Raw genomic sequence first — 12,513 nt, forward strand, 5'->3', positions numbered from 1 at the left:
ATAGTCAACACCGGACGTGCGGTCCAAGCGCTGGTGACACAAGTGTCTGAGCTTACCCAGCAGACTCGTTCCCCGGGACCTCCCCGAAGCCCACTTCCAACCGAATCTCATCTTCCGGTAGGGCCGCTTTGTGGGGAACGGCGGTGAGGGAGAACCACCATCCGTGCTGCGCCTCGTTCCACTCCCTCTCTGAGGAGATGAGGAGAGTGTTCGGCCGCGGCCGGCAAGGAAGCCGCCCGTCAGCTCGCGGATCTCAGGCAGAAAGATCTATCCGTGGCGGACTATTCCATCAAGTTTCGCACCTTGGCAGCTGCGTGCAAGTGGAACGAGGAGGCGCAGTGGGATAGATTCCTGCATGGGTTGGCCAACCGTGTTCATAAGGAGATCTACCTCCTCGAGTTGCCAACCAGTCTCCACGGGTTCATCGACTTAGCGCTCCGCGTGGACGCTCGGATTAACCGCCTGGGGCGCAGACCAGTCACACACGCCTTCTCAACATTCCGGAGAGTGGTAACTCGAGTCGAGAGAACATGGTCGGCTCCGTCATTGATCACGAACCCATTCAGGTGGGTAGAGCTCTACTGTCCCGGGAGGAGAGAGAGGCGGAGTTCCCGAGGACTATGTCTATACTGCGGTGGCTCGGGACATTTCCTACGCACGTGTCCGGTAAAAGAGCCAGCCCGGTAGTAAGTTTGAGGCTACTATCGGGTGGGATCTCCGACGGGAAGTCCTCAATTACATCGTCAACTCTCCTTCCGATGAAACTGCGGTGGGGCAACAACAATCACACCTGTCACGCCCTTCTGGATTCTGTAGCCGAAGGTAATTTCATTGACACTGTCCTTGCACATCACCTGAACCTTCCTGTCCTTCCCCTGTCCCGTCAGATCCACGTCAGCGCACTCAATGGACAGGAACTGCCACACGTCACCCACACCACTGAACCCATAACTCTTCTCACATCTGACAACCACAACGAAACCCTATCCCTGCTCCTCATGGAATCCCCTGTGGCACCCATTGTTTTAGGTCATCCCTGGCTGGTCAAGCACAATCCACGAGTGGATTGGGGTTCCAACACTGTCACCTTGTGGAGTGAAAGTTGTCATGAGTCTTGTCTGGTTTCTGCTTGTCCTGCTGTGTCTGTTTCTGTCTTACAGGAGGAGACCATGGTTTTGTCAAACGTGCCCACGAAGTACCTGGACCTGAAGGAAGTGTTCAGTAAGTCCCGTGCTGCTTCTCTCCCTCCACATTGTCCCTATGACTGTGCCATAGATTTAGTTCCAGGTAAGTCTCCGCCTAAGGACAAACTTTATCTCTTTGTATTCCGTAGAGGGAGGCCATGGAGACATATTTTTCTGATTCTTTGGCATCGAGGATGATCCGCCCTTCCTCTTCTCCAGCGGGGGCGGATTATTTTTTGTGGGTAAGAAGGATGGTTCCCTGCGACCTTGTATTGATTACCAGGAGCTGAACAACATTACGGTAAAGAATACCTATCCTTTGCCGTTTATGTCTTCAGCGTTCGAGAGGTTACAGGGAGCATCCGTCTTCACAAAATTGGATTTACGTAACGCTTATCATTTGGTCCGCATCAGGAAGGGGGATGAATGGAAAACCGCCTTTAACACCCCTAGAGGGCACTTTGAATACTTGGTGATGCCGTTCAGCTCTCCAACTCACCAGAGGTTTTCCAAGCACTCGTGAATGACGTGTTGAGTGACATGGAAGATCAGTTTATATATATTTACCTGGATGACATACTAATTTTTTTCTTCATCTCTCCAGGAACATGTGCAACACGTCAGACGAGTGCTCCAGAGATTACTTGAGAATGGTCTTTTTGTCAAGGTGGAGAAATGCGTATTCCATGCACAGTCTGTTCCCTTCCTAGGGTACATCGTCTTGTCTGAGGGAATACGTATGGATCCTGACAAGGTTAAGGCTGTGATAGATTGGCCAAGTCCAGAAGCCCCTACAGCGGTTTCTGGGGTTCACCAATTTTTATCAACATTTTATTCGTAATTTCAGCCAACTAGTCTCACCTCTGACCGCCCTGACCTCCCCCAGTACTGCGTTCAGGTGGTCTAATACAGCCAAAACTGTATTTTCCAACCTTAAGGGCCGCTTCCTTTCGGCTCCCATTTTAATAGCACCTGATCCCACACGTCAGTTCGTGGTGGAGGTCGACACATCAGAGGTGGGAGTAGGTGCAGTTCTTTCCCAACGTGCTGCCTCAGACGACAAGATGCATCCATGTGCATTTTTTTCTCATCGGTTATCTCCTGCAGAAGGTAATTATGACATTGGTACCAGAGAATTGTTGGCCGTCAAATTAGCCTTAGAGGAGTGGCGTCACTGGTTGGAGGGGTCGGGGGTATCTTTCATCGTTTGGACCGATCATAAGAACCTAGAATACATTAGAACTGCCAAAAGACTCAATTCCAGGCAGGCTCAGTGGTTTTTCTCTATCGTACCGCCCGGGTTCCAAAAACGATTTATTCTGCCTTCCACGTATCCAAAATCAAACCCGTGTTTTATTCACGCATTAACCCACCTATTCAGTCAATCGTATTCTGGACTCGAGATGGAGGGGACGAGGATTCCAGTACTTGGTGGACTGTGAGGGTTACGGTCCGGAGGAGAGGAGTTGGGTACCTGCTAGGGACATACCGGATCACTCCCTGATTGATGATTAAAATCTTCAGCTAGGGTCGTCTGGGAATGCCAGGAGGGGAGGGTACTGTCACGGTTGGTAAACCGTGGTCTCGGGTTTTGCACTATGTGGGTGGAGTTTTGTGTCAGCACTGATTGTTTCGTGTGGGCGTCTCCGCTAATTGTTCATGATCACCAGCTGCTACTCATTACCCTTCCCTATATATTGCCCTGTCTGGCGTCTTGTGTTTGTCAGAGCATTGTTTGTCGATCTCAGTGTTTCTTATGTTCTACCGTTCTTGTTTATGTGCTTTTCTTCGTTGGATTGTCCAGTCTCCGGAACCCTGTCCACTCCTCCTCATCCCCGGATCTCACCACCCACCTTCACGGCTCTTCCCCCGTTTTCATTGTTTGTGTTATTATTCATTAAATGTTCTAAACTCGCACTTGCTTCCTCACCTTCTTGAACGATCATTACAACATACAGATAATTGCAGAAATTGCATTACTCTCAGACCCTTGATGCATACAGATAACACTTAACAGTAGAATATTAAATACAGATAATAAAATATAAAGTACAACTATACAAAAATACAAATAGGTCATGTTAAAAAGAAAGACAAGTAAAGCAGCACAAAGCACATGGCAGACTTGATGTGGTGCATGACTAGCCTTTCAAAGCACTTCATTAGAATGGGGGTAAGTGCAACTGGATGGTAGTCATTGAAGCAAGATGGAGATTGCTTCTTCGGGACTGGAATGATGGTGGTAGCTTTGAAGCATGTGGGGACAACAGCCTTACTTAATGAGATGTTGAAAATGTCTGTGAATACGTACATCAGTGAGTTCCACTGCACAGTCTCTCAGTACATGCCCAGTAGGGGTGGCACGGTTCGCTGAAAAAACAGAACTGTTCGGTTCACCACACACAGTTCAGCACGCGCTGGGACCGCAGTTTAACTTAAATTTTACAAAGCATCTGTAATATGATTTGCTATAAATAACACATAAAACAAACAGGGTTCAGCTAATATATGTTTCTTTTGATGCATGTGCAGGCTGGATTCCCAGACATTGAATTTGATATAGATTGATATTGAAACTCTTTGGTAATTTTTGAGCGAGATGCTTACATTCTAATCAAATTCAATGATCTATGCTAAGCCAAGCTAAAAGTGCTACTGTAGTGTATTTTCGTCTGCCATGGATCTGAGGAATCACACTGTCTAGGTTTTGTTTCCATAAGAAAGATTTTATTCTCAAGAGAAAATAAAACCGAGAAAGCTCTGCAGAACAGTCTGTAGAGTCTGTGTCAGTTCTCTATTTTATACAGTGCTTCTGAAGGCGTGCCCATGTTCAATACATTTCATGCATATGGTTCTGTTTATCAACTCTTTTACCTTTTATGGCGGTCTCTCCAGCTTGCTTTTACGATGTAGAATTTATTTTAAGTGAAACGAGGAGGCCTAATCATATATTTTGTCTTATGTCAAAATAGGGTGTCCAACTTTACTATATGCTGTATTTTGGTAATGTCTGCACCAAGGAGGTCTGATCATATATTTTGTCTAATGTCCAAATAGAGTGTGCAGATGCACCATATACTATACCCCTGCACTCTCTGCACATTCCATTCTCAGGCAGGCCTCTACATACAGTCAAAAGCATGATTATAACAGTAGAATAACTTGATACATAAATGGCTAGAGTCACATTGATTATGCCTGATTAGTTTACATATTGACCAATAAAAATCTTCCACATTACCACCAGACCCGGAGATCAGCTGAATTTATTCAAATACAGTAAAACACATTTGTTTAACTCTAGGGGAGTTGGAAAATGAGCCTATTTTCCAAAATAGTGGAGTGTTCCTTTAACTGATCCTGTTTTCCTGTGTTCCTCTAGTAACTCCTGCTTTGATTTGAAGTAGAGAGTGCAAGCCTCTCTGTTCATTTGGCACTGGAACATGCTATTTGCTGAATGCTGAATTTTACATATTAAATGCTATTATGCATATAATAATCACATAAAGCCAAGGGATGGGAACAAAAACAAAATACCTGGATGGGGTCTCTAGCATTCAGTATATTCATATAGTGCTCCAGTGCTTGATGTGAACACTTAAAATCGGTCAAACTTCTTAATTTCTGTCAACATCAGCAAATTCTTGAAAATAAAGCTCAGTGTTAATCATACAGTAATGTGAAGATCAGAAAAAACATTCACGCCATGTCACCTGTATGCACAAGCACTGTGAACACACCTGATGCAGCGAAGCAAACGCTCCACGTTAAATTGTTTACTTATAATCCTTTTTTAGGTGTTTATAAAATGATCTGGTGTGCTAGACACCTTGTTTGTTCATGTTTTCCTGTTTTAGTGTCTCTCTCTCTTTTTTTTTTTTGAGTTATGCGCTCTGCCTTGATAACACTTTTCACTAATGGCATGTGATCAGTGCATGTTGCCACAGACTTTCCAAATAATTAACAATGTATTTGGTAGCTAACTATTTCCATGATTCATTTTTGCAGCACTACACATTTTAAAGAGTAACTGCTGTAACTTATGGATAGATCTGAGTCCAACAGCATTGTGATTCCCCTCAAACCAGGCCAGCCAGAGTGAAAAGAGGGGGGTCCGCCGCAGTTTAAAAAGACAAGAGGCACGACGTGATTTGCTGACAAAAAATAGACATTAATATTTTAAGTTTAATAAATTGAGATGTATATATTTTGTATATTTATTTTATTAATGATTTTTTCCTTTTTTTAATTACACATTGTGTGTTAAAAATCTCACACACCATGTGTCAGACAGCTGTCAACACAACCATGTGTATTTTTTTTTGACACATCTGTTTTGGAAGTGTAGTAACTTGACTTGCAGTAAGTTTTCTGCATAAGTTAGTGTGAGGGGCTACTACAGTCATGACCAAAGTTTTGGCAGTGACATAAATTTTGTGTTTTGCAAAGTTTGCTGCTTAAGCTGTTGTGGTCCATTCACATGGTTTCTAGATTGGTGTGTAGAGTGATCAGATGCATTTTAAATAATTGCTAAAAGCTTAATTGGCCAAAAATGAACTTTTCACACAAAAGAAAAACAATAATTAAAAAAATAAATTCACTGTTTTTTGATCCTCACACAAAATGACCAGCAAACATTAATTGTCTAATCATATCAGCAGCACATGTAAAAGTATGAATGAGTACTAGTTAGGTGAAATCACTATCATACTGATTAGATTGTAAGAGCAGACTGATTGCTATAAAAGGAGGTAAGAAGTCCTTCCAGTCATTGTGTTCTTGTTAGCAATGGTTACATCCAAAGAAGCACTTGCAGCCATCATCACTTTGCATCAAAATGGCCTCATGCAAGGACTACATAGAATATTGCATCTGAAAGAACCATTTACCATATCATCAAGAACTTCAAAGAGAGAGGTTTAACTGCAGTGAAGAAGACTTCAGGACATCCCATGTCCAGCAAGCACCAGGACCATCTCCACCTGAGGTGTCAGCTACGGAATTGTGTCACCACGAGTGCAGAGCTTGTTCAGGAATAGCAGCAGGTTTCTGTGAGAGCATCTGCATGCACAGTGAGGCCAAGACTTTTGGACAACGGTCTGGTGTCAAGAAGGGCAGCAGAAGCCACTTCTCTCCTAGAAAAACATCAAGGACAGACTCATCGGTCCTGGAGAGCCGCAGCCGTGAAGAGTTTTGCTTCAACCTGAATCAAACACACCTGAACAAAGCTAATCAAGGTCTCAAGGGTTACTAGAAAGCCACAGGCAGGTGAGTATTAATTAGGGTGGGAGTTGAACTCTGCAGGGCTGCATCTCTCCAGGACAAGAGTTTGCAACCTGTGGTGTAGAGGTACCAATCAGGAGGTGACTATAAACCTGCTTCAGCACACCTGGCCTCTGACTTTTCAAGTGTTCCTGAAGACCCTGATTAGCTGATTCAGTTAAAAAAAAAAAAAAAAATCAATTTGACAACACATAACACATAACATACTCGCAATACAAACTTAATGCAGAAATAAACTGCAAATACTCACAGCATAACCAAATACAGAAATGCATGGTAAATTCTCACAACACAACCAAATATTGAAACGTGCTGCAAGTACAGAAACACAAATATACAGACCACAACAAGCAAGATTCTACATTCTACTGTACAGTACATGTGCAAACTGTTTTTGTTTGTTTTGTGAGAATTTGCAGCGTGTTTCTGCATTAGGTTGTATTGTGAGAATTTGCAGTGCTTGTTCTGTCAAATTGATGATGTTTTCTTAATTTGCAGGTGTTTTTTCATTTGCAGAGTGCTCGTTTTCTCTCGGCTACCGTAGATGTGCCATGGCATTGCACATAGCACTTTATTTTATCCGTGTTTATTTATTTTATTAAACTGGATAAATTATTACAACTTTTTATATTTTTTAGTGGAGTCATGATTTGATAAAAAGGTTTGGCATGTCATTTATTTTATACCTTTTAAATTTGCTTATTGTAAGAACAACAGCAGCAGCAGCAGTATGGTGTAACATTTATTTGAAACATATATGTATTTGGTACTAGCTACCTTATATCTTTACTCTTTCCTTTCATTCTTTTCATGGCTTTGAAAAACTTGCATATGATGTTTATCTGTGTCGCTTTTTGCATAACTCCAGGTCGTCGGCACAGAGCTTACACCTGTTTCACACATACTCCATCTATGCGTTTGCAGTGTGTATGCAGTCCGTGTGCATTACGTATGTGGTGCAGAAGCATTGCAGACTCATTGTGCTTTCACACAAGACGTGTTTGCAGTCCGCTACTGATCCGCGGCTGTTTACCACAAACACAACATTTATCCATTTTTTTTTTTTTTTTTTTATACAAACCAGGTATTGGTTTGCCTATACTGAAAGTGCTTTTTCAGCATTGTGATCCTCACGTTTAAACTCAAATATAAACAGTTTATTAAATGCATCTGGCTTCTAGATTTGTAACATATTAATTTGCTCAAGCAAGTGGAAATACATTTGAACACAGCATATAGCTTTCTTGTGTTAGGTTATCACAAATATTTAAAATTAAAACTTACTGCTGACAGAAACTGTCGTCTCTCATGCTTTTTACATATAAATCTTTATTACAAACAATCCCGTGGGTCGTAAAAAACTTTGTTTTTCTACCTCCAAAAGACACAAGTGCATATGTTGACTTTTATCTAAAAGTGCGCTTTGTTTTAAACCTAGCCAAAAAGCCTGTTAAACACTTTAGACTTTACACTCAACGCACACGCACTGCAGATAGAGTATGTGTGAAACAGGCTTTAGTTGAGATTTCTTTCTAGGTATAGAATGCTTTCATTGAATCTTTGAAGTTTTCTGTGAGCAATCGTACTGGTGTGGCTATATCTGTGGCAGCTCATCTATTCGACACTACAGTGTATTAATGTTGCTAGGGACTAGGAGATAGTGATGGGTCATGCGCAAAAGAGTCGGCTCTGAGAGCCAATGCTTTGTAGTGAATCAGAAGAACCGGCTCGCATCGAGTGAGAGCCGGCTCCCATGTTTTTTTCCTTTGGCTGCTTACCTCAAGGCAGAACTTTGTTTTGATTGGTCAGCAGTCGCATCGCGGCCAATCAAATGTGAGTATATGGGATCATAACATTATGTAAAATCAGAGAGGGGGATGAAGTGAAGCGGCACTCCACTGCAAGTTAACGAGTCGTAACAACTCGTTGGACATTAATACTGTTTGCTTGAGTTTGGTTCTAGTTCTGTGGATTTATTTGCGGTTTTGTTGTTAATTTGTGCAATAAAAAGTTTGATTAAAATATTAAACAAAAGAATGGTTTTGTAACAAAATAAATGTACAAAATTAGGCAATTATAAGGATTCTCATAAAAACACTGCCCATGAAAGGGTTTTCAACACACAAACCATTAATTTTTGCAAATTTATGGTAAAACAAAGCCCTACAAAAAATCGGACGGATTTTAAACTGTGGGTACAGAATGTCAATGTACATCGATGTGGACAGATTGGTAAACTGTGCGCAGTTTTACAAAACTGCACACACGTTACAAGAGGGAGTTAAAACACCTTTTAACATTATTTAACATTAGAAAACTGATGGGATATCAAATGTAGACTGATGTACCGAGTACATTATATACACAGTAAACATCTGATAATTAAAATTTGCACACACAAATAAATCATCCTGAATTCACAAATTCTTTATTTATTATTGCATAATAAAAACTCTCCTACAGTCCAGTCAGTCACCATCAGTCGCAACTCGCACGCATTTATTTAAAGCTTACGTCACTCACTGATGACGTTTTCCTAACCAGAAGAAAAAAAAACAGATTGCCCTGCTCTGCCTCTGATTGGCTAGTACTCGTTGCCATCTGGGTCAGAGCCAATAAGAAGCAGGATGTGGGTGGGATACAATTCTGCTGTCTCCTGTGTGTATAGGTAAAGAGGAGGGAGAGAGAGAAGAGGCTAGAACTCTTACGTTTATATAACATATAGAAAATATCTGCTTGATAATTTATTATGGAGCTGGCAACATGCCAAAATAAGCAACTACACTTTAGAAACAAGCCCCCCCCCCACCCCCCCCACCCCAAAAAAAAAACCTGCGACCCTCGACTACCAATATTTGTAAGTGACTTTACAGAAAAATAAGACCAAAGTCGCTTATAATAAGCGGACTTGGCAACACTGACTGGGTATAAAATCTAATTTCAAAGAAGGTGGAGTTTCAGAACAAACCGATTGCGTAACTGCCATGGACCAATGGAAGCTCAAAGGTGTTTAGGAGCCAAAACGAACTCCCCGAAATGTTCGCTTTAGTCAGCTGTTTCGAACTGCCGAAGCAAACTCAAAATTTACGAAAAATTACGTCATATCAGTTCATTCTTCGATTTCGTTTGAAGTATATCAGGTCATTTACTGTTCAGGAAAAACAAGGGAATCATGAACAGGATTTAAGGATTCTCATAAAAACACTGTCCATGAAAGGGTTTTCAACACACAAACCATTAATTTTTGCAAATTTATGGTAAAACAAAGCCCTACAAAAAATCGGACGGATTTTAAACTGTGGGTACAGAATGTCAATGTACATCGATGTGGACAGATTGGTAAACTGTGCGCAGTTTTACAAAACTGCACACACGTTACAAGAGGGAGTTAAAACACCTTTTAACATTATTTAACATTAGAAAACTGATGGGATATCAAATGTAGACTGATGTACCGAGTACATTATATACACAGTAAACATCTGATAATTAAAATTTGCACACACAAATAAATCATCCTGAATTCACAAATTCTTTATTTATTATTGCATAATAAAAACTCTCCTACAGTCCAGTCAGTCACCATCAGTCGCAACTCGCACGCATTTATTTAAAGCTTACGTCACTCACTGATGACGTTTTCCTAACCAGAAGAAAAAAAAACAGATTGCCCTGCTCTGCCTCTGATTGGCTAGTACTCGTTGCCATCTGGGTCAGAGCCAATAAGAAGCAGGATGTGGGTGGGATACAATTCTGCTGTCTCCTGTGTGTATAGGGAAAGAGGAGGGAGAGAGAGAAGAGGCTAGAACTCTTACGTTTATATAACATATAGAAAATATCTGCTTGATAATTTATTATGGAGCTGGCAACATGCCAAAATAAGCAACTACACTTTAGAAACAACTAACTACTGTTCAGGAAAAACAAGGGAATCATGAACAACTATCAAAAAGGAAAGAAAAAAAAAGCCTGCTGTGGATCATCCAGGTAACAACACAGTATTAAGAATTAAGTGTATTTAAATTTTGAACTGGGTCACTTTTATATATTCAACTATTATTTTCTCTTGTGGACTATATGTAAATGTCTTTAATGTGAAATATTTTATTCAGGTCAGTTCTAAATAAAAAATAACATGCATTTTGTATTATCCCTCGTATTTTGGTAAAGTAAAATAACATTTTGCAGATTCTGCAAGGTGTATGGAAACTTTTTACCTCAACTGTATATACAAATACTTATTTTATTTTACTTGTCTGATAATTTCAGTGTTGCATGTAAAACTATCCAATAACACAGATCTTCCATAGATTTAAATAGAGAATAGCAAAATAAATTCAAAGAAAATGGCAGATTGACATCAATTGCTAAGTTAGGTTTGGACAGTAAATGTTTCAATGTGGGCTTACAAAAAACTCTCTTTGACTTTAACATCCTTACAAGACACTGGTATTCAATAAAGACTGTACAGATCCACTTTACAAATCAAATTATTATTATGATACTTATTTTATTTATCTATCTATATTCAATTTCAGTTCTTCATTGTAAAGATACTTGCAAATAAAAATTGCTTTTTGAAACATGTGACACATACAATTACTGTGTGAATGGAGTTGTATAATTCAATTTAATACTTTAGTAATAATAATATAATTTAATGTAATCATGTTTTCATTTCACCTTGAAACACTTGAAATAATTGTTGGGCTGAACACTTTCCAAAGGTGCAGAAACAAAAGAAATGGGAGGTCACAGTGGTCCAGATAAATCTAACAAATATACGAAATGCATGAGGAAACCCATTTTTGAGTATAGTCAGTATTATGTCTATGGAAGCCCGTTTCCGCCACAGTTGAGAAAAATATGATTATGTAAGTTATAATAATGAGAAACTTTCTCATAATAATTACTTAACATCTCGTAATAATGAGAAACCTTCTCGTAATGATTTAATCCACCAAAAAATGTAATCGACATGCACAACACAAGAGTGACGGCACGCAAGTGACATCTGTTGGTCAAAGCCATGCAAGAACACCACAAACACTGCTTGTTCTGTAATCTAAAATGTATAATGCTATAATCTGTCATTGAATAACAATTTCATATAGATTATCTGTATGTAGTCTTTTGTTAATTTGTAACAATGTTACTCTACCAGATAGTTATGGCATCAAACATTCCAGACTGATATTTCAGTTAAGAAATCCAGGCATTTTTTGAAGAAATGAAAGACATTACTCATATAAACTTAATTTATAGATGTTTATTTCGATGATTTATTTGTTTTATTAGCTGTCCCTTTCATGCATCACATGCATACAATGTTCATACGGTAAGCCATCTCATTTTAGTAGCACAAAGCCTTGTTGTTTGTTACCACAGCAACCTCTTGGTCTTCAGTGTCCCACTTTATTAGTTTGATTAGCTGTCCCTTTCATGCATCACATGCATACAATGTTCATACAATAAGCCATCTCATTTCAAAAGCACAAAGCCTTGTTGTTTGTTACCACGGCAACCTCTTGGTCTTCATCGTCCTACTTCTTGCAGGACAAACTATAAATGTGAAAAATGCTTAACGTGTCTTGAAGTACAAAGACAGACTGAACCAAATTCAGTAAAGAAATTAATAAATATCCATATTGTGTATATACAGGCATTCAGGTGGACCAAAAATGCATCCCAAAACAGCCATGCTTATGCATTTTCTATAACGGTTTTCTATAGGAAAACGCTTAATGTGCAATTTTGGGTGTTGTGTTTAAATTCTGGGCTTTTATGCTTGCCTGTATGCATGGTCAATAATATTGTATCCTGAATTTGTCATTGTACTTTAAGCCACATTAAGCATTTTTTCACATCCAAATGTCCTGCAAGAAGCGGTGTGGGATGCTGAAGCAAAGTTATGTATATTCATAAAATACGTGTGATTTTTTTTTTTTTCTTCTATATCTGAAGCCATAAACGATCATGCTGGTAGAGTAACTTGTGGGTTAGTACTACAAATTAACAAAAGACTACATACAGATAATCTATCTGA

At 39.8% G+C, this 12,513-nt stretch overlaps 1 protein-coding gene across 2 annotated transcripts in view; it reads left to right on the forward strand.

Moving 5' to 3' along the window:
- LOC132121358 (transforming growth factor beta-1-induced transcript 1 protein-like) overlaps positions 1 to 12,513 on the forward strand; it is a 120,999-nt gene that overhangs the window by 13,233 nt on the left and 95,253 nt on the right. The gene's annotated exons all lie outside the window — the stretch shown is intronic.

The sequence above is a fragment of the Carassius carassius genome, chromosome 39 (assembly GCF_963082965.1).
Source record: "Carassius carassius chromosome 39, fCarCar2.1, whole genome shotgun sequence".
Classification (NCBI taxonomy): Eukaryota; Metazoa; Chordata; class Actinopteri; order Cypriniformes; family Cyprinidae; genus Carassius; species Carassius carassius.